At 38.4% G+C, this 18731-nt stretch overlaps 1 protein-coding gene across 1 annotated transcript in view; it reads right to left on the bottom strand.

The window, feature by feature from the left end:
- Window positions 1-17689, bottom strand: part of brinp2 (bone morphogenetic protein/retinoic acid inducible neural-specific 2) — a 184329-nt gene extending 166640 nt beyond the window's left edge. Inside the window, exon 1 of the mRNA XM_055033142.1 lies at window positions 16917-17689. The gene's annotated coding sequence lies outside the window, so the exon portion shown is untranslated. The remainder of the gene's footprint in view (window positions 1-16916) is intronic.
- Between the last annotated feature and the right edge of the window lie 1042 nt (window positions 17690-18731).

The following is an 18731-nucleotide window of genomic DNA, read 5'->3' as shown; positions in this document are numbered from 1 at the left end:
CAAGAGGAAAAACTCATTTACATGTATCTTTCTGAACCGTGGTACAAAGCCATTTTTCGGGTTTTGATTCTCTAACAAACCACAGGGAGAATCATTATCCACAAATAAACAATATGAGGAACAGCAATGGATCATCTCAGAGTGTCTGGGATAGCTAATTCACTCCAAGAGTGCATTGATAACTCATCCAGAAGGGAATACAAAAACTCAGAACAATATCTAAAGCACTGAGACAGTTAAGGTCACAGTACTGATCATCCAGCAAGTGGAAAGATTAGGCAATATGGCATCCATGGCTGGATTCCAAGACAAACAAACAAACAAACAAACAAAAAACACACTGCTAGCCAAAAAGAATGCAAAGTCCTGTCTTACATTTGCCTTAAACATCTTGATGATGTAGGAGATTTCTGGAAAAATGTTATTTGGGCTAAAAAGACAAAATTGCTTTTAGAGCCGGTAAAAAAAATCAATAAAATAAAACAGCATTTCAAAAAATGCTGTTTTTTGAAATGCCACCATGCTGGCAGTCTAACATAGTGGTGGAAGTGCAATGATTGGGCTGCTTTCCTGCTGTAAAATTGGTGGTAGTACAGTCTGATGACCCTGAAGGTTCAACCTGCTCCAAAAATCCCATTGCCTCATTTACACATTTGAGCATTACACTGACATTAATAACGAAGAGAACAATAATAAAACTGGATTTGGTCAGAAAATCCACACAGGTCATGGATTGTTTTTTAAACAATCCATACTAAACATTTGTCAAGCTTCACTATAAGTAATTACCTAGGACTTTTGAACTGCTGGCAGTCAGTCTAAATAACAAACTGCAAGCAAATTTGTCTTCGTTGACTTAAATAAAGCATTTTTTTTAGAAAAATGTTGATTTCTCACACCGTATATCTTTAATAAAGCAAAACTAAAATCACACCATGTGGTGAATTACAATATTACTTCTCCACAACTTTATCAGTAGATTAGCACATATTAATTTAATACTTTCATGGACAAAAAATCTATTTTAATCTGACCACCTTTGGATCTGTTGGGCAGATCTGGACAAAGTAGCAAGTCCAAGTTCTGTCAAGCTACACATCTTATCCAAGAAGGTTTTCGGTTTGGTAATGCATAACTAGCTATTCTTTAGGACACATGTTCATCAACCCTATATCGATTTCTGCATTATGATGACCGTTTACTCCGAGGTCAGCTATTATTTTCACAGCCTCATCCCTCTTTATAACACTACTCGGACAACACCTCATGAATAATGCCAGTTCCTCAGCTACCCAAGCATTCACATTCTGATGTTTTTCCAATTATCTCGCAAGCTGTAATTCTGTGCTGCATGGCAGTTTGGCCTGCGAGTTATTAAAACGAAAAGACTGGAAGGGAGGGTTAATTTACAGGCTTTATTTTCTCATTCTCAGCTAAGCAGTATTTAGCATGTCATCGCTTTCGATCTCGAGAGCAAATTTTGTCGACTTTCTCTTCTGCTCTTATTATTTGGTCTTTTTTTGTTTTTTTGGTCACAAAGAGATCGCCGTGGAGTCATTTTCATGCGCTCCGGCAGAAACTTTTTTCCCGAGAAGTGCAATCAGCACTGCGCTGACCATCCACTCGAGCTGACCCTTCCTATCTCCTCCCTGAGTAATGGGCTGCAATCTGAGCTCTCTGTTGACCTGCCAGCCCCCCCTTTCACTCCTCTCTTTCCCCTCTACCTTCTCGCACTACTCTCTGTCTGCTGACTGCCAATTAAAAAGCAGCGACCGTGGTGACAAGGGCCCCGCTGGTGCGAGTGATTGGGCTAGCGGAAGCTTTTTCCTAGCCCGAGAGTGAGTCGGAGGCTCGTCGATCTCGCTTGATCTCAACCGACTGCCCCGTGTCCAATAGATCATTTTCTCGGCGACCGGAGCCTCTTTGACCGAGGCAATCAAGGAATTCCACTTTATCTCCTGCTGATATCAATGCCGTCTTTGGAGTTAAACATTAAATAGTGATTGTGAGATGACCCCGAGATAAGCCGGGGCTCTCTGCAAGCACAGTCTGATGTGATTTATTTGTGCCTCTACACGTTGGACCAGACTTATATTGCAATGAAATTATATGGGTGTAAAAAAAAAAAATAAAAATACAGATTTACACATCAAAACACATGCGCAGCATGAAGCTGCGTTTTCACAGATTATCCGATTTATCTCTATTCAAACCCAACACTTCTAAATACACGAGAGGCTGCAAAAAGACCAACTTTTATATTCAAGGACAAAAAATAATATACACACGGGAAAAAAAATAATAAAGTGACCAAAAGGGTAATATGACCAGCAAAGCATAAAACACATCCATTTTTTTAAATAAACCCTTTATAGAAAAAAAACTTATTGTCTCCTTATAAGGAAAATAAAGTTACAAGCTTCAATATTTCATTGCTAAACACCACTACATACAGCAGGATGGATTCTGCTTTGATACCTTCATCTATTAGAGGAGTCTCAGCGTCTCTATCAATCACAATAAATTTTCCCAAGCACATGCTCATACTTGTCTGTTAGGTAAACAGACAAAGAAAAATCATTGGACGGACAATCACCTTTCACAGCTCAATCTGCCCCTGGTGTTGCCTGGGTATGCCGAAGAGGGCAAACCCATTCATACCCATCACATGCCCTGTACTATCATCTCTCTCAATCCACAGATTTCTTCCTGTCAATCTCGGCAAATACCCTTACAACTAACAACCAGGCAGCCTGCAGACCCTTCAGAGCTCTGATAAAGAATGCATGTGAATAATATAATCTGTATAATCTCCATGAATTCTCTAATTTAACCGCATGTTAAACGTGATGTATGACTTCATTAAGAACTGATGTCTGCTTTTATGTGATGCTGCTGGTGACCTTGAATGGCTTGGTGCGTCACAGTTAAGGCAAGGTTCCAATCCCGTTAAAGCTATTCAGCGAAGCTGGCACATCACTTCTGTCTGCAGGATCAGTTCATGTTGCCAAGTTGAAAGCATTGCCACAAACTTGGAATGACTTCTGTTACTGAAAGTAAGGAAAGTAAAAGAACAATGATTTCCAAGTGTAATGGGTCCAAGATAAGGTCTTAAATACAGCAGCAGCATATTGAGCACAATTTGATTTAAACACATTTGCCCTGAGGCATTTCTGACCTTGTTATGCTATAATTAAATTAGATTAAATCACCTCCCTATAACATTTATTGCCTGTTTTGACTTTATATTCATATGGTAAATGCGTTTATCCACAGTAATTTAGAGTTCCAGGACTTTTTCAAGGACATTTCACCACACGGTGTTCCCACCACATTTTAAATTACTTTCAGTAAAAGAAAATCCAGCATTACCAGTGAGGATCTCATGTGTTTGTAAGGTTGAAATCAATTTAAAAATCTCTGTGTAATAGTTCATGAAGCCAAAACAACACTTTACAATCTCAAAAAGACAACAGAAAAGAAAAAAACATACAGTTTCTATTCAGAAACATTGTCAGTCCAATTGCACAAACAGCTTCAAAGGCAACAGCAAATATTCTAATGTGATCCAATATATTAAACCTAACAGTCAAATTCAGTATATTGATCAAATTAATATATACAGATACACACAATATGATAATGACTTCTAGCTCAATTTCCTCCTGATTGGAGGATGTAGGGATTTACGCACACTGTATTACAGCTCCACATTGGAAGTAGGCATATGTACAAAATGGGGACATGAATTCACAAAGGATCAAATGACCAGGAGCCCTCATTTACAGGCTGTGTGTGTACGGACAGCTTAACCACTAAAGACAACCTTCCAAGTTCACCTTAAACCAAAAACAAAAAGTTGAAATGTAATAATGATGTGTGTAGATTAAGATTCTACACACACACCAATGATCTTATTGAAACCATTTTTCCTCCATTGTGAAGATGAGGTGTTACGTCTAATGACATCTAACATCTCAATTTTTTATACTAAATACCTAAATGAAAAATTGTCTTAGTGCTATATTCAAATTATAATTTTAAAGCTAAACCTCATATCATCCAAAACAGAAACAGTTTACTAAAAATGTAACTGAATTTAGAAGGACAGGAGTTAAATTATTCCTACATTAGCAGGAAAAGTAGTGGTATGTTTTTACTACAGGCCAACTCTAAATCATGCTTGGCTAATAGCTGCACTGCCTCCATCTCCAAGCACACTGCATCCCGTGTCTTCTCTGTCTGTGCAGCAGTTAGTTATGCAGATTTGTCTCCATAGTAAGCCATGTATTCCCTTCTGTTGATACAAGGTTACATTTATCTTCATAGGAAATAATAATAATAATAAAAAAAAACATTCCTGCATGACTGTGCATAAAGCCAAGAACAATTGTATATTTCCTTGAGTAATTCTTGATAGTGACATAATAGCCAAATAGCAATAGCTGGCTGCTGGGTGAATGTAAAGTAATAAGTTTGGAACCCAAAACACTAAAGGGCCTTAAAATATGTTTGAAGAAAATGTGAAGTTTTTAGTTCTTAGTAGTACATATGAAACAGTTTTATATGTGCAACTGTTTTAGGAAGGCACCTGTTCCAACTTGTCATGATACGACTCATCTGTCATGAATTTCCACTCTCACCTCTACCGAAATCCTTAGTTTGTCACAAGGCATTTACTCTTAACACCACTAACTTGTTTCTACAACAAGTCGCAGTCTTGTTGTAGAAATACAACACTAGGCATTTACATGGACATAACTGGAATAAACAGCCAATCAGAATAAAGATGTGATGTGTAAACGCACCAATCAGAATATTCTGACTTCATTCAGCTCCTTTGGAATGAAACTGTTGTCCAAATGAGAGGAGTGGTATACTGATTGATCATCCGAACGGAGTGCATGTGAACGCTTGTTCTGACCACGTCAATTTGATTGTGGCAAACTGACCTGGCAGCGCATGTATACTCTATGTCACTGTGACATACACTCACCTTCAGTGGCCAGACGCCATGTCAGGGAAGCAATCTGGTTTGTCATAGTGGAAACTCTGAAGGATGTTTATTTCCTCCCGCTCTCTCATCCTCTAAAGCCTGAAGATTAACGGCATGTTTTGCTTACACTGTGGCTCAATTAGAGAGCGCAGTAACATCTCGACCATTGTTAAAACCTGTCACCGGGTCCATTCTGGGCACTTGGGGGGAATGAAACGAACACACTGCATGTGGCTGTTTTTATGTTGTGTAGAGATGGAAGTGCAACTTCTTCTGCAGTGTTTCAGAATAGAAACACTGTACATCAGTGTTTCTATTCTGAATGAAGCCTGGAGCACATCATAATCAAATTACTTAATGTTGTGCGCATTCAGATTATTTCATCCAAATACATTCCAATCCGATCATGGACTTTTGCTCATGTAAACATGGCTGCTTATCAAAGCACCACCATGCCACCTTGCAACAAATGTGCATTCTGAAAAGACAAATGCACCTTTTTTTTAGTTCCTGCTGTTAAGACTTGAGTAGTCCCACTTTACGCACAGTTAAACTATGTCACGCAGAAAAGAACAACAAAAAGTAGAAGCACTCACCTCATTAAGTCTCACTATGAACACGGTGCAGTAGGGGAAACACAAGGAGCTTGGAGAGCCCCTGGTATAAAAATATAGGGGTTTCTACTGCAGACATGTTAGGACCACATCACTTTCACATTTTATTTGGCCCGGGAGGCAAAAACCAGGTCAAAAGCTGTCACTGAGCCCTCTGGTGTGGCACATCTGGATCCTGGAAGCAGTACAGTCAAAAACACAGTAAATCAAAGTGACTCCTGTCTCCATGGAAACTGTGCCCTCTTCATTAGCTGCAACATAAATGTATTTTTTATCTACATCGTCAAATAAACCTAATATAATTAATATTGGCTCATGCATTCTACAGTACATCCGAATGAATATGAAATAGAAATTTATCATCTTAGCTAAAACTCCACTCTGCTTTTTTTTTTTTTTGTTTAGGAGCCGCATTTTTTAACTCAGCCTTTCTCAAATATCTTCCTGTAGCTGCATCCCAACTGCTTTATTATTCATAAATATTGATTTGGATCAAAATACCTCCTATTCATTTCACAAGTGTAAATGCAGATAAGATGAGAACACACGAGGCTTGAAAGAATTACACAAAAAAGAAAAAAAAAATTCACAAGAGAAGCTATTCTCCCAGTGTGAAATTAAAAATGCATCAGATCATCCATGTAAATCTTTTCCCTAAAACTCACACAGAAATGAATTAAAAAGGCATGTTGAGTTCGTCAACCAAAACGCGCGGGTTCAGATCTGGAGTGTGGCGTAAGAAGCTTCTCATGAATTGAAAATGCGGTCATGCATGCTAAGTGAGAGAGATGAATTCAAAGTTTTAACTTCACTGACATCAAGCCAATGAAAGGGAAAACAAATGGCTCCTTACACCTCAAATTGGGATTATTAGAGGCGCACTAATTTGGAACTCATTTCCTTTCCCTTCACTCGGAGGCGTTTCAGCTCGTTATGCATCACATTGCAACATAACAATACGAGAAAGGCAAAAGGAGATGATTTATTGGCGGTGTTCAATTTTTAACAATGATTATGATTCCCATAAAACCTCCATTATGCCATGCACATAGCCAACCTGGCTTTTCATATTGTGATAACCAGGATACATTGAAAGAGACAGGAAACCATTGATTCTGAGGAGAAATAGTTACTGTAGCATTTGACATTTCATTTTCATCAGTGTTGTGAAGGTCACTGCCACACTGGCATTGCATAAAGAAAACTGAAATTAGTTTGTAATTTGTTTGATTTTAGCAAATTAACACTAAAATTCACCTCTCAATAACAGACAAGAAACCAAAGTCACATTACTAAAGACTTTCTGGTGAGCAGAATTGCCTGATTTTATGCTTGACCATTTGTGACTGTTGACTCGCTGTTAGTGGACTGAATATCTTCCGATCATTTTTCGATCAGTGAACGCACCATACATCAGTGTTACCAGGTCATGCTGACAGCAAAATATAAATTGTCAGCATTGCATTTGTTTCCTTTTGAAATTTTAGTAAAATCCTATTTAATCGCACATCTGCGTAACAGCAATTGTTCTGTCACTCACACACAGGATGTGATGTCGTCACCTGTACGACAGCAAATGAACAAAGTTTTTTACCAAGCAAAGGCCGCGCCATAAATCAAAGCTTTTTCATGTCAAACATTAAGTCATAAATCACTGTCATTTATTGTGAAATTATAGTGCATAAAATCAGATCAAATTTAATATTTGTGATTTAAAAAAACCCAAAAAACTATAGTTTTCATTCTTCTGTATTAATATATCTGATCTACATTCTGAAGGATTTCATTGTAAAAATGTTCTGCGAAGTTGACAGTGCTGCAACTGAGTCGTTTTGGTGTTATGACCATTTCCGTCTTTTAATCAAACCAAAAAACAAAACAAAAAAATCTATTTCCTTTTACAAACGCTACTCATTTTAAATTGTCCATAAATTGCAGTTTTATAAATGTTGGAATATGAATACCTCGGTGAATAAAACAGCTCACTTAAAACATGGACAGCAGGGAGGGATTTTTTTTTTATCTCCCCTAAAAAACAACTTTTAGCTTCTGGTGAGTTTATCAAGCTCTAATTATTATCCAGCCCAGCCTTGCTTTTGCTCCATTCTTCTCACTACCGTCTCCTTAGGGAAATGGCTGATTCTTTTGCAGAGACTGCACATGTTTCAGCGTTTCCACCAAGCGTTTTATAACTTTTTTGTCAGCTGTTTAATGCCTGACACGTGCCCAGAGGGTTAATGTGTTACCAGTTAGAGAGGGAGAAAAAAAAACACTGAAATCATTAATAATAAAAAAGGATGCAAAAGAGCCTAAGTTGCAAAGCTTTGCTCTGATTTTCTAAAGAATTATTATTTAAAACTGGAGAGCGCACTGGTAATTCAATTTATTGTTATTCTGAAAGTGCTTCCTCTTCACAATTTGTATTCTTTGCTCATTCAGATCTCTTCATGCCTTGCATTATCTTTATTTATTTTTTCTGATGCCGTTGCAATGATTCCTCTCCATTGCTTAAACATGATGGCTTCCTGTAGGGACAGGATGCCATCATGACATCTAGTCAGATGATGCTGTATGTTAGGTCAGAGCATTTGTGTGATACATTTTTAATATTCAAATTGTACCTCCTACTTTGAAGCTATCGAGTTTATCAGACAGCAGTAAGGCCAGCGTGTGCTTGTAAAATATATCCAGGAGGTTCATACTGTTTGACCTAATCTTTTTCCTTGCTCAGTTTTCACGTTATCTGCCTCTGATCTACAGTGTTAAACAGCACATATGAAACCTTGAAAGTATTCCTCTTCTTTGCATTTTTATATATTTTGTGACTTTGCAACCACAACTATCAACTTCTTTTTTTAAAAATAAGATTTTATGTGATTGAAACCTAGTGCACAATTAGGAAGTAGAAGCAGAAAGATAAACAATTTTGTTGTTGTGTGTGTGTCTTTCTATTCATGACCTTGTTTTGCAGAGTCTTTTGCTTTTCCTCTACCAGTTTTGCACATACAAAAATTCATATTTGTAAAATAGTTAAAGATAGGTCGCATTACAACGTAAAGGTAAAAAGTAAAGGTAATTTTATTTATATAGCACATTTTCAGCAACAAGGCAGTAGAAAGTACAAAATAACAAACCAAAGGAAAGAGCAAAAGAAGAAACAGCTAATAATGTTGATCCAAAATAAATAAACTAGATACTCCTATTCAGGATTGCTAGATAAGTATAAGTAAGTATTCTCTAATTTTTTTTTTTCTGGTTTGGAGGAATAGGAGTCTAAAAAGTAGTTTCTAAGGTAGTTTTTCTGGATTCCAAGGTCTAACTGTCTGGATTTTTGGCTTGTTCAACAACGTCTTTCTTCTTGCCACTCTTTTAAAACTCAGATTTGTCAATAATAGTTGTGTTCTGGCAACAAGTGCGGGGATGAAAAATGCAGAAAAAACAAAAGTGCAATGAATGTGAACACTTTCAGTAGGCATTGTAGATAAGGAATAATCCTGAAGATGGAGGTCCTGTAGCACTCGCTTTTGTTCTCGTTTTATGTCGTCAAACCCAGGTGAATGCTCGCACAAGCACTTAGCACATAAATTGTGATACAACGCACCAGCGAATCAGTACACCTCTGCAGCATAACCTGTTTGGCTTACGGCTGAACGTGAATCTGTCAGGAAGAGTAGGTAGGTGGTGGGTGGATCGGGGTAAATCTCCTTTTAACAGCAACAGTAAAAATCAATGTGGCGAGTTTGGATGTCAGAGCCAATGAATCCAGATGATATAGCTCGATACACAGATCAATGCCACAACATATGATCATTGTATTTCTCGCCACTAAATGTCTTTCCTAATCATTTTCAGGAAAGGGGCGAGAGAGGCTGAGGGGAAATTGGATGAATGGAAGGTGAGTGGAGAACGATTCCCATGCACTCCTCGGAGGTCGCAGAACCAGTTAACTCATAAAAAATAAACTGCTAGAGGGCTGAGAGTGTTTTCCATTCCTTAATGCTCCTTCCTGCAGCACCGAACAAAAACCTGGTTTTTACACTCAACATCACTCATACCTGAGGTTTAAGGCACAGTTGAACTACATTTTTATGCAAATGTGGATCCGTTTAGAGTTTATTTTACTGACAGACATCGCTGACTGAGGAAGCAAACATGACTCAATGAGTTTCATAGAGCAATGAATAACCATTGTTTATTCTTTTTAGTTTTGTTTTTTGTTTTTTTAACCATCCCAGGTCTTTTTTGCATGAAAAAAAAATCCAGTAAAAAGTTTGTGCTTCCTATTCGCACAACATATATTCATTTTACAGTTCACTTTTCTTTTTCTTTTGCGGCTTTTTGATTATGAAGGTTTACTAAAAACAAGATTATCACTGATGGAGGGAAAGATGTAAAACTCCAAGGGGTAAACACTGCATGGTGTATGAGCAGATCAAAGGCAGCTTTTTCATGCTCAGAGGGTGGTTTTCATTTCAATCGGTTCTGGTTCTTCTGGAGAACCTAAGCAAGTGCTTTTACTGCAGTACAGCTGCCCTCCGGACTAGAGATCCTAGTTACCCTCAAGGTGAAGCAAAGCAGATGCAATCCATTTTTTTCCTTCTTCTTCTTTTTATCCAAAGGCATACAAAATTTGTGCATTGTAAGGAAAAAGTGTCCTCTACTACCTATTTAGTCACTAACTTTTTTGTATGAATGTCTATAAGCAGATTTACTAAGAGGTAAACACCTTGGTAAATCACAATGTAACCCTTTCTAAAGCATAAAGCTCTGTATATTATATCATGTCTCTTATACCTCGACTGAGCATGAGTAAAAAATATATAAAATCGAATCAGATGTTTTGTCCTGTGAAGTTTTGGAAAAGTCCCGAGGAAGATGGCAAACTAAGAAAAACAAGATTTATTTTAATATTTTAAAGACGTTATTAGGTATAGGGCTGCACACTTCGAGATGATAAACAAATCCAAGAGTTCTCTGTGCATTTCCACTTTCTTTCAATAGCTTAGTCATTCAGTAGCAGAAATTGATGGAAAGCAAACTATTTTGTCCCTTTACGTTCCTGAAAACGCAAGACTGCGAAACGATTTTCTTTAGCCTTAAGGGCATGAACAAATCCCTCAACTGATTTTCAAAAGAAAAACTCATTAATGAGAGACTTTCTTAAAAAATTGTTCATTGGCTTAGTGCATAAGACTATTAGAAAGCTGCTTATAAACATATTAAAGAAGGGGGTAGAGGGAACTTTGTGGATTACAAAAAAAGGAAGGTTATTTTTTATTTCCAGAGGGAATAGGAGAAAAGATTTTAAAGCACACCCTCACCGCATGTCTAACATACAACAATCCAAAGGCCCATGACTCCCCCAGCCCCTGTCTAGATTGAAATGTCAGCAAGCCTTTAGATGGCTGTACTTCATGTTGGAGCCTGGCTGAGGATTAATGTACGTATGGGGAACAATCGAGCATCTCTCCGGCTCACTCGGAGGGGATGTTTGTCCACATCCCCTCCTCCTATGCCTGTACTGGGATGCTTGAGGCTTTGCTTTAAGAAGAGACAAGCACTTTGATGTACAAAGACGAGAAAAGACGGGGTGAGGAATAAAGGGAATGAGAAAAGGTTTAACCATGTTTCATGTTCCACATTGAGTTCATAGCGCAGTTTTACCCACTGAAGCCAGGTGCATCTGCAAGTATCACCACTAGAGAAGTGCCAGTGCAGATTGGAGGAGTTGTGGTTTAATTCCTAAAGCCTGATCCCCAACATCCCTTAGGGGTGTACTATCTACTCACACAAAACTAAAAAAGTTCTAAAAGCTTAATATTCTGGCAGCAGTAGGTGTAAATAATTAAGTTCCCATTACTACTACTGCTACAAAAAAGTGGAACAACTGTTAAATAAGACAAGCTTTTAATCCACTATGATGTCAGATGACTTCAGATAACACTTCACAAAGTGGAAATGATATCAAATTGAAGTGCAATTACAAGACTTTGTTGATTTGCATTTTCTTTGAAATATAATTCTGATTTTAACTGATTAATGTTTTGTCTCCAACATATTAGAAATAATGTTCTTTTCGTAGATAGAAAAGAGGGTTAGTTACTGAATTGGACTCTATGCCTCCCGGGATTGCTGACGTGCATCACTTCTGTCATCAAACACCTCAACAAACCGTATTAGTGCACAGAGATACAGAGCTACTGTATCTCCATCGATCAATAATCACTTACTAGAGGAGTTTCTGTGCAGTTCAAGAACATTGCCTAAAGATTTTTCTCCATCACATCTCGGTATATTCTACATACAACATTGTGTTGGACACTTGATAAAGGTTTATTGGTTTCCTATAAAGCTTTGAGTGGTTTGCTATGAAGTAAAGGTAATACATACAATAGGGCAGAAAATGTCCATGTCTTAAATTTTGAAGATGTAAAGCTTCCTGTGTGGTAAATGCGGTGTTATTCCAGGAAAAGGTAGAAGACATCTCATATCCAAAGAAAAAAAAAGATAATAAAAAAAAGACCAGAAATGAGAAACACTGCCCAAGAGAAAAGATTTGTTTACTTAAGAAAACATCCATATTTTAGCTAGCAAAGCCAGTATTGGTTATGTTCGCATTCACAATTTGATTGAAGATTTGATCATAAGGTCAATGTAATTTAATAGCAAGTCTAATAAGACAGAATATAAGCATTGACTGTATTCTTCATGTCAAGTTTATGGCTGCAGAAATATTAAAATTCATTTCTCTCATTTGGCTTCCTTAATTTATTATCATATATAGCATCTTATTTACCTTAGCTATGCAAATACTAATGTTTTGTATGTTAATGAATCCTATTGCATTTAGTGTTTTGATGAGAAGCCAAAGACTTTTCAAACTTTATGTATTTTTTTTCTTCTAAGAAATCAAAAAATCTTATTCTTGAAAAGTATTTAAAACTTTTCTTTTTTCTTTGACATAAAACATGTCAACAAAACATTGTAGAAACATCTACCAAACAGAACCAAGCTATGTCCCATGCTCTATTATTCCCTTTTTTTATGGGTCTCAGTTATATTTATGAGTTTTTGTGATGCACTCTCCTCTGCATCATTGTTTACTGACTGGATGGACAAATTTTCCACCTGATTGTCGTGTCTGTCCCCCTCTTTGTTTTCACATAACTGAGTGATCTCATATTCTCATATGAGACTGGCCACAAGGCAGCAGGGCAGAGCTACTGAGAGTGAGAGCTGAGCAACAAAAGAAAAAATAAAGTGGGGAGCCGGCTCTCACTCCATCGAAATCGGCTCTTCTGATGCACTGCAAAGCATTAGCTCTTAAATTCAAAGCTTGCTAGGCCAATTGCTAGTTTTCAGAGAAAGCATTTTTAAAGTGTTGCAAAAATTGCATATTCTCTCTCAACTCAACTTGACAAATCCACTGAAGTCCAAATCCTATATCTCTGATTCTCTTCCACTCATGTCGTGATTTAAAATGTTGTATACTGCTTACGTTGAAAAAAATTACTCAGATTAGAGGGCCATTGCCTCATCTAAAAGTGCAGTGTAATGTTAGTTATTAAACACGCTGCATTTCCTGTACTTTCCATGTCCTGGCAGAACCGTATCATATACTTGAGTCAGTCACTAAAGAGCATACACACTCAGTACAAGCATTTATCTTTGGAATGTGCTTAGTGGATTTACGTCTGTGCAGAGATCCTTGCAGGAAGAGGAATTCATCCAGTTTGAATTTTAAGATGAGTAAAATCTGGATCGGCATAATGATGTCCTAATTGTACTGTCTCTCCCTTTTAAATAATGTTAAAAGGGAGAAGTAAAGAAATCAAGAAAGAAAGAAAGCACGTTCCACTATGTGTTTTTTAGAGGAACACTGTTCTGAAACGGGACCATTATCCGTCTCTCCACATGCCTTCCAGAAAAACCTTTTTAGCAGAGCACCACATAATAAAATATTTCTAATAACGGATGACAAACTAACATCTCCAAGAGACAAGCCTTGAGCAGTTGACAATGAACTAGTCTGTTGAGGCCGGTTTAAAGCAGCTGGGCCTTTATGCGAGCATGAAAGTCATTTCATCTCAGATAATTTTACTTTTGCTTGGCTACATCAGCTCTAAAGGTACAGACTGAGTCATGTCAAAGGGGTTTAAATATATTCCACAGGGTCTAGAGCAAAATGAAAGGTAGTGTGATTTGGTTTCTGTTTGACTGCACTACCCAAATGTTGTTACGCTGAGCGAATCCATAACAGTAACAGGTGAATCATCGGTTTTTATTCCACCCACTATGGATTTATGTCTCTCAAGCAGGGAACCAAACGGCAACAAAATTGAATTGAAAAAAAAAAAAAAAACAAAGTTCACCTACTACACATATAACAGAGAGTAATGTGTGGACTAATGCATGGCTGTGGGCAATGATTCGATACCCATCTTGGGTATTATGTAAGTGCTCTGAGATGCTTGTGTATTGAGGGGGAAGTGAGAAATCTCAACTGCGGATTATTCTGTGTGAAACTTCCAGCTTTTGTTTTTTTCAGATACCTTTTCAAAAAACAAAACAAAACAAAAAAAATGCCTTAAACATGTTTTTAATCTGCGTTCATGGATACTTGCCAAGACAATCAGGAAGATATTATGCTGTGTGGAATTCTTACACACATATCAATCCAAATTAAAGAAGTTGGTCAATCTAAATATTGGTTTACCTTGGTGTTAGTCAAAGCCAGCACAGTTTTTTTTTTATTGTATAAAATATTCACATTTTGTGGAACCATGGTAAAGAAGTTTAAAAAAAAAAAAAACTTCAAATAATTACATTGATCATTAAACACTTATTTTCACCCTGGAAATAACAGAAGAAACAAAAGCAAAATTTCACAAAATACCTGTCACCACAATTATCGGAACCCCTTCAGTTAATCTATTGTAGAACAAACTTTCATATTTAACACAAATTAAAACAACCAGTTTTATATATATATATATATATATATATATATATATATATATAATATATATATATATATATATATATATATGTATATTCTACATCACCTTGCAAAATTATTCGCACCCCCTATGACTCAGCTTTTCTCTTCTATTTTGCAGACATGTTCAATAAATTAGAGTATTATGAGAAAAACTGTTGTGTAATACAGAGAAAGATTACCATGCAGACATGTCGGCTTAATTAAAAAAAGTACTTTCAATCTGACAAATGAGCTTCATTGGTACGCATATTCTAAAGTACTGAATATGAATACATGATAGATCAACACAAAGTGACATAACTGAACTGAAAGGAAAAGGATTCAATGGCCAGCATTCGTGGATTTACCTATTCACTTATTTTTTTCATTAAGCATATAAAGTAGCCAAAAGAAAATGCAGCTTGAAAAGCTGAAATACCTAGTACATATGCTCTTTGACACGCTATTGGCTGGCATTTGCAGAGCACCCAATCCAAAAGCAGAGATAAGGAAGATTGTGCATACTGGCTTCTGCAGAAGTGCCAAGACTGTTTCCACTGTCTGCATTAATGCAAATTAAGGAATATTTTATTTGTGATCTAAAAATTGTAAATCTATTTTCAAAGGAAGTCTCAAGTATTTCCAGATTTCAACTATTTACAGGTAGTTGTGGTCCCTAAGCCTAGCAAATACGAATCCAGGGCAAATGTTTTTTTACATTAAAAAAAAAATGTTAAAACGTGTGAAGTAACAGTTAAATCCAGGCCAATTCAGAAAAAAAAACCTGTGAGAGGCTACAGAAGACATCGAACCGTGAAAGAGGTTCACTTTCTAGCAGGATGATGCCTCTAAACATTTTTTTCTTTTCTTTTTGTAAAGCAGAAAGGGCAGACATTTCTCCTGCCAATTGTGAAAAAATGGTTTTCCAAAAAGACTTGTAATTAAAAATCTGCTCTGCAAAGTATTGTCCAAATACAAATGTGTGATGCACAGCACTTTTTGTAGAAGAGATTGTAGATATTCACACTTCACTCTACTTAAAGTTTGTACTCTCAGCAACAAATGAGCTTTTGCAGTTTTTTTTTTTAAATAGATGCTGTAAAATATTTGCTTCATACTGTGCTTCCGAGTTTGCCTTGTAAAAACTCTTCCACTCCAACTTTATTACCTCCTCTAATGGATACTTCAGCTGCCTCCATCACTGCCTGGAGCTTTCAACATCTTTGCAATCTAGTCCTTAGTCCTCTACAGTGAGCCTGGCGTTAGACGATATGTCATTAGAGTTCAGAGTGTCAGGCACTCAGCCTCTCATTTACATCCTGCTCAGAGCGACTGAACATCACGGGGATCCGCATATTGTCAGTACATCTCTCTTTCCTTTCAAAATGCACGGTTTAGAAGGAATGGAGGGCTACAGATAACAGTGACATCCCCTGGCATGAGAGTATAACCCTTGCAGTATGCACAGATCAAGTCTTTGACTTCTCTTACTGGCTTGCTGAGTTGGGTAAAGGAGGTCTGCTTCAGTGACGGGTGGGTGTTGGGAACAAAACCTGACGCAGAAAGCTCCCGCTTTCAGAGGAGTTCCTTTCAAGCCATGTGTAAGACTCAACGAAAAAGTGTCTGACAGGTTATAAAGGCTTGCGCTCACAAGGCTCGGAGATTTCGTGGGAAGCCGTGCAACATACACGGGGAGTGAAACAAGATCGGGTGGGAGCGAGGCAGGGAGACAGGGTGGCAATGCATCGCTGGAAGGAGCGAACACACATGGATGTGAGATAAAACAAAGCAGAGGGTATAGGATGGTTACATTAAGTAAGACTCCGATGCACACGCGGATGGATATGTTTGAGAAGTTAAGGAATCGCAGAGCTCAACACGTCATGATCAAGACGGTACAATAAGCTGCATCCAGTTCGTTTCCTTGGGGAGCTGCGCGTAACAATATATGAATCTGCGAGTGCGCGGCGTTGTCTCTGTCCCGACATCTGGGGCCAAACAAGTTCCATAGGACCTTCCTTCACAGTGCTGAGACGGCCAAAACAAGCGCCCCGTATTATTGATCCGTATTGAAACTCTCAGCTGTGCCTAGTCTCAGCTCGTCTAATCGATCATGCGTCACCGACCACATCCAGTCTGCATTCTCTTGCTCGTGTCAACCTGGCCGTGCGCAACGCGTAAAAACGCACAGCGGCTTCACATTCCCCACCCACTGCTGCCCCCACTCCCCACCCCACCCCCTCTCCCTCTCAGTCCCCCAAACCCTTATTTTTGTTTCTGATATTTATTCACTCATCCGCGTTCACTGAGACGCACTCAGACTTACCCAGGGTGTGAACGCTGTCCTCCCTGTGCGTTTCTTGCTTGTTTGTCCGTGAATCCAGTAAAAAGAAAAGAGGCAACAACAAAAAAATGAGGTCTGAGAGCACGAGCAGCAAATGCACCAGAAAACAAGTGGACGACTGCCAAAAGCTGCCGACTCCTCTTCTCTCCTCTCCTACTTCCACACTCTTTCCGTTCTCCTCACTCTTCCCCGTTCACCCGGGTTAGGGTTAACAACAGCCGCGGCAATCCGGACACTGTCCCCATCTTCGGCGTGTTGAAAATTAAAACAAAAAAAAAAAATACATAAAATCTGAAGTGAGTGTAGAAAAGGCGGTTGAAGTTGGGAGAACAGCAATACCGTCCTGTGTAATCCGCGCTCTGACAACAGTCTACCGGAGCAGCTCGCGAATGCACAACGCTTGAGTCAAATGTTTTTGTTGAAGAAGAAATACATTTTTTTAAAAAAAGTCTGTTTGTAGTCTGGAAGGTTGGCGTTTAATCCCAAGAGGATGTTTTCTTCTGTCCACTTCCTTCCCAGCCAAAGCAACTGTCTTTAGTGAGGATGAAGCGCACCTGCAGCCCAGAGCAGAGATGCGCAGGTATCTAACTAAACATCTTCCTCCCAGTCTTCCCGTGAAAATGCTATTCTTCTTTATATATAATTTATTTTAGGTCGCTGTGCGCCGTGGCCATCACTCGTTCACGCGTTCAGCCTTTCGTTAGTTCACCCAGAAGCTGAGGGGTTAAGGGGTGGGGGGGAAACACGTCTCGGTCCAACTGCACTCTCTTCTCCTCTCCCCTCAACAGCCTCTGTTCATCCTTCTGTCGGAAAGCCACGCCCTCCCGATGCAGCGATTGGCTGGAGAAGTCGGAGGGGGCGGATGGAGTTGAAGGCGAGTATTAATGAGAAATCCGGAGCGCAGGAGAGATTGACAGAGTGACGGACAACTCTGCTCGCCTGGAAGATGGCTTTTCATCCATAACTTTTTCTCTCTTTTTTTCCGCAGACCTCTTCCTCAAAATTTCTGCAACAGATTTTGAAAAAATTAAGCACTTTTTTTCATATAGAGGCCATACCGGTGCAGACGAGAGTTTAATCAAAACTATGGCTTAAAAAAAAAAAAATCAGTAATTAAAAAAGATTCATTACACAAAATGTGATGCATTTCAAGTTTTTGGATTTTGCTAAATTTGACCATGTAAGAAGTTTATTAAAAACTGATAAATTACTTTAATATTGTTTCTTGAAAAAAGTAAATATTACACAGGCCCAATAGAAAAGGGTTTAAATCCAAAAAAATGTTATTTGTATACTTTGGTTATCACAACCGCAGGGAAAACAGCTGGCTTGACAGCATCTATCAGTCACTGTCACCCACAATTATGAGGTTAAGTCCCTGAAGGTCATGAACAACAAAGCGTGCTGTTATGCGAGTGTACTTTCAAATAGATGTCTGTTAACTGGTCTACCTGAGTGAGTGTGTGTGTGTGTGTGTGTGTGTGTGTGTGTGGGTGTGTGTGTGTGTGGGGGGGGGTGTGTGTGGGGGTGTGTAGGTGTGTACGGGTATAGATCGTGGATGGATGATGTGAAGTGCACAATTCAGACACTGAGGTCCAGACAAAAGTCAGGGAGCAAAAACAATCTTTAATACATCTGCAGACGGAGAGCAAGAAATATACTGCATTAGGCATAAATTAGGATCCGCTCTGAGGAACCCAGAGTTGCATAGTTACTTTATTCATCTCTCTTTACTACCGAGGCGGAGACTCAATCTTCGAAGACCAAACAAAAAAAACAAAGGAAAACATATGAAAC

This window comes from Poeciliopsis prolifica, unplaced genomic scaffold (assembly GCF_027474105.1).
Source record: "Poeciliopsis prolifica strain line A6 unplaced genomic scaffold, Auburn_PproV2 SCAFFOLD008, whole genome shotgun sequence".
Taxonomy (NCBI): domain Eukaryota; kingdom Metazoa; phylum Chordata; class Actinopteri; order Cyprinodontiformes; family Poeciliidae; genus Poeciliopsis; species Poeciliopsis prolifica.
The sequence above is the reverse complement of the archived record's forward strand: the minus strand, read 5'-3'. Positions and strand labels throughout refer to the sequence as shown.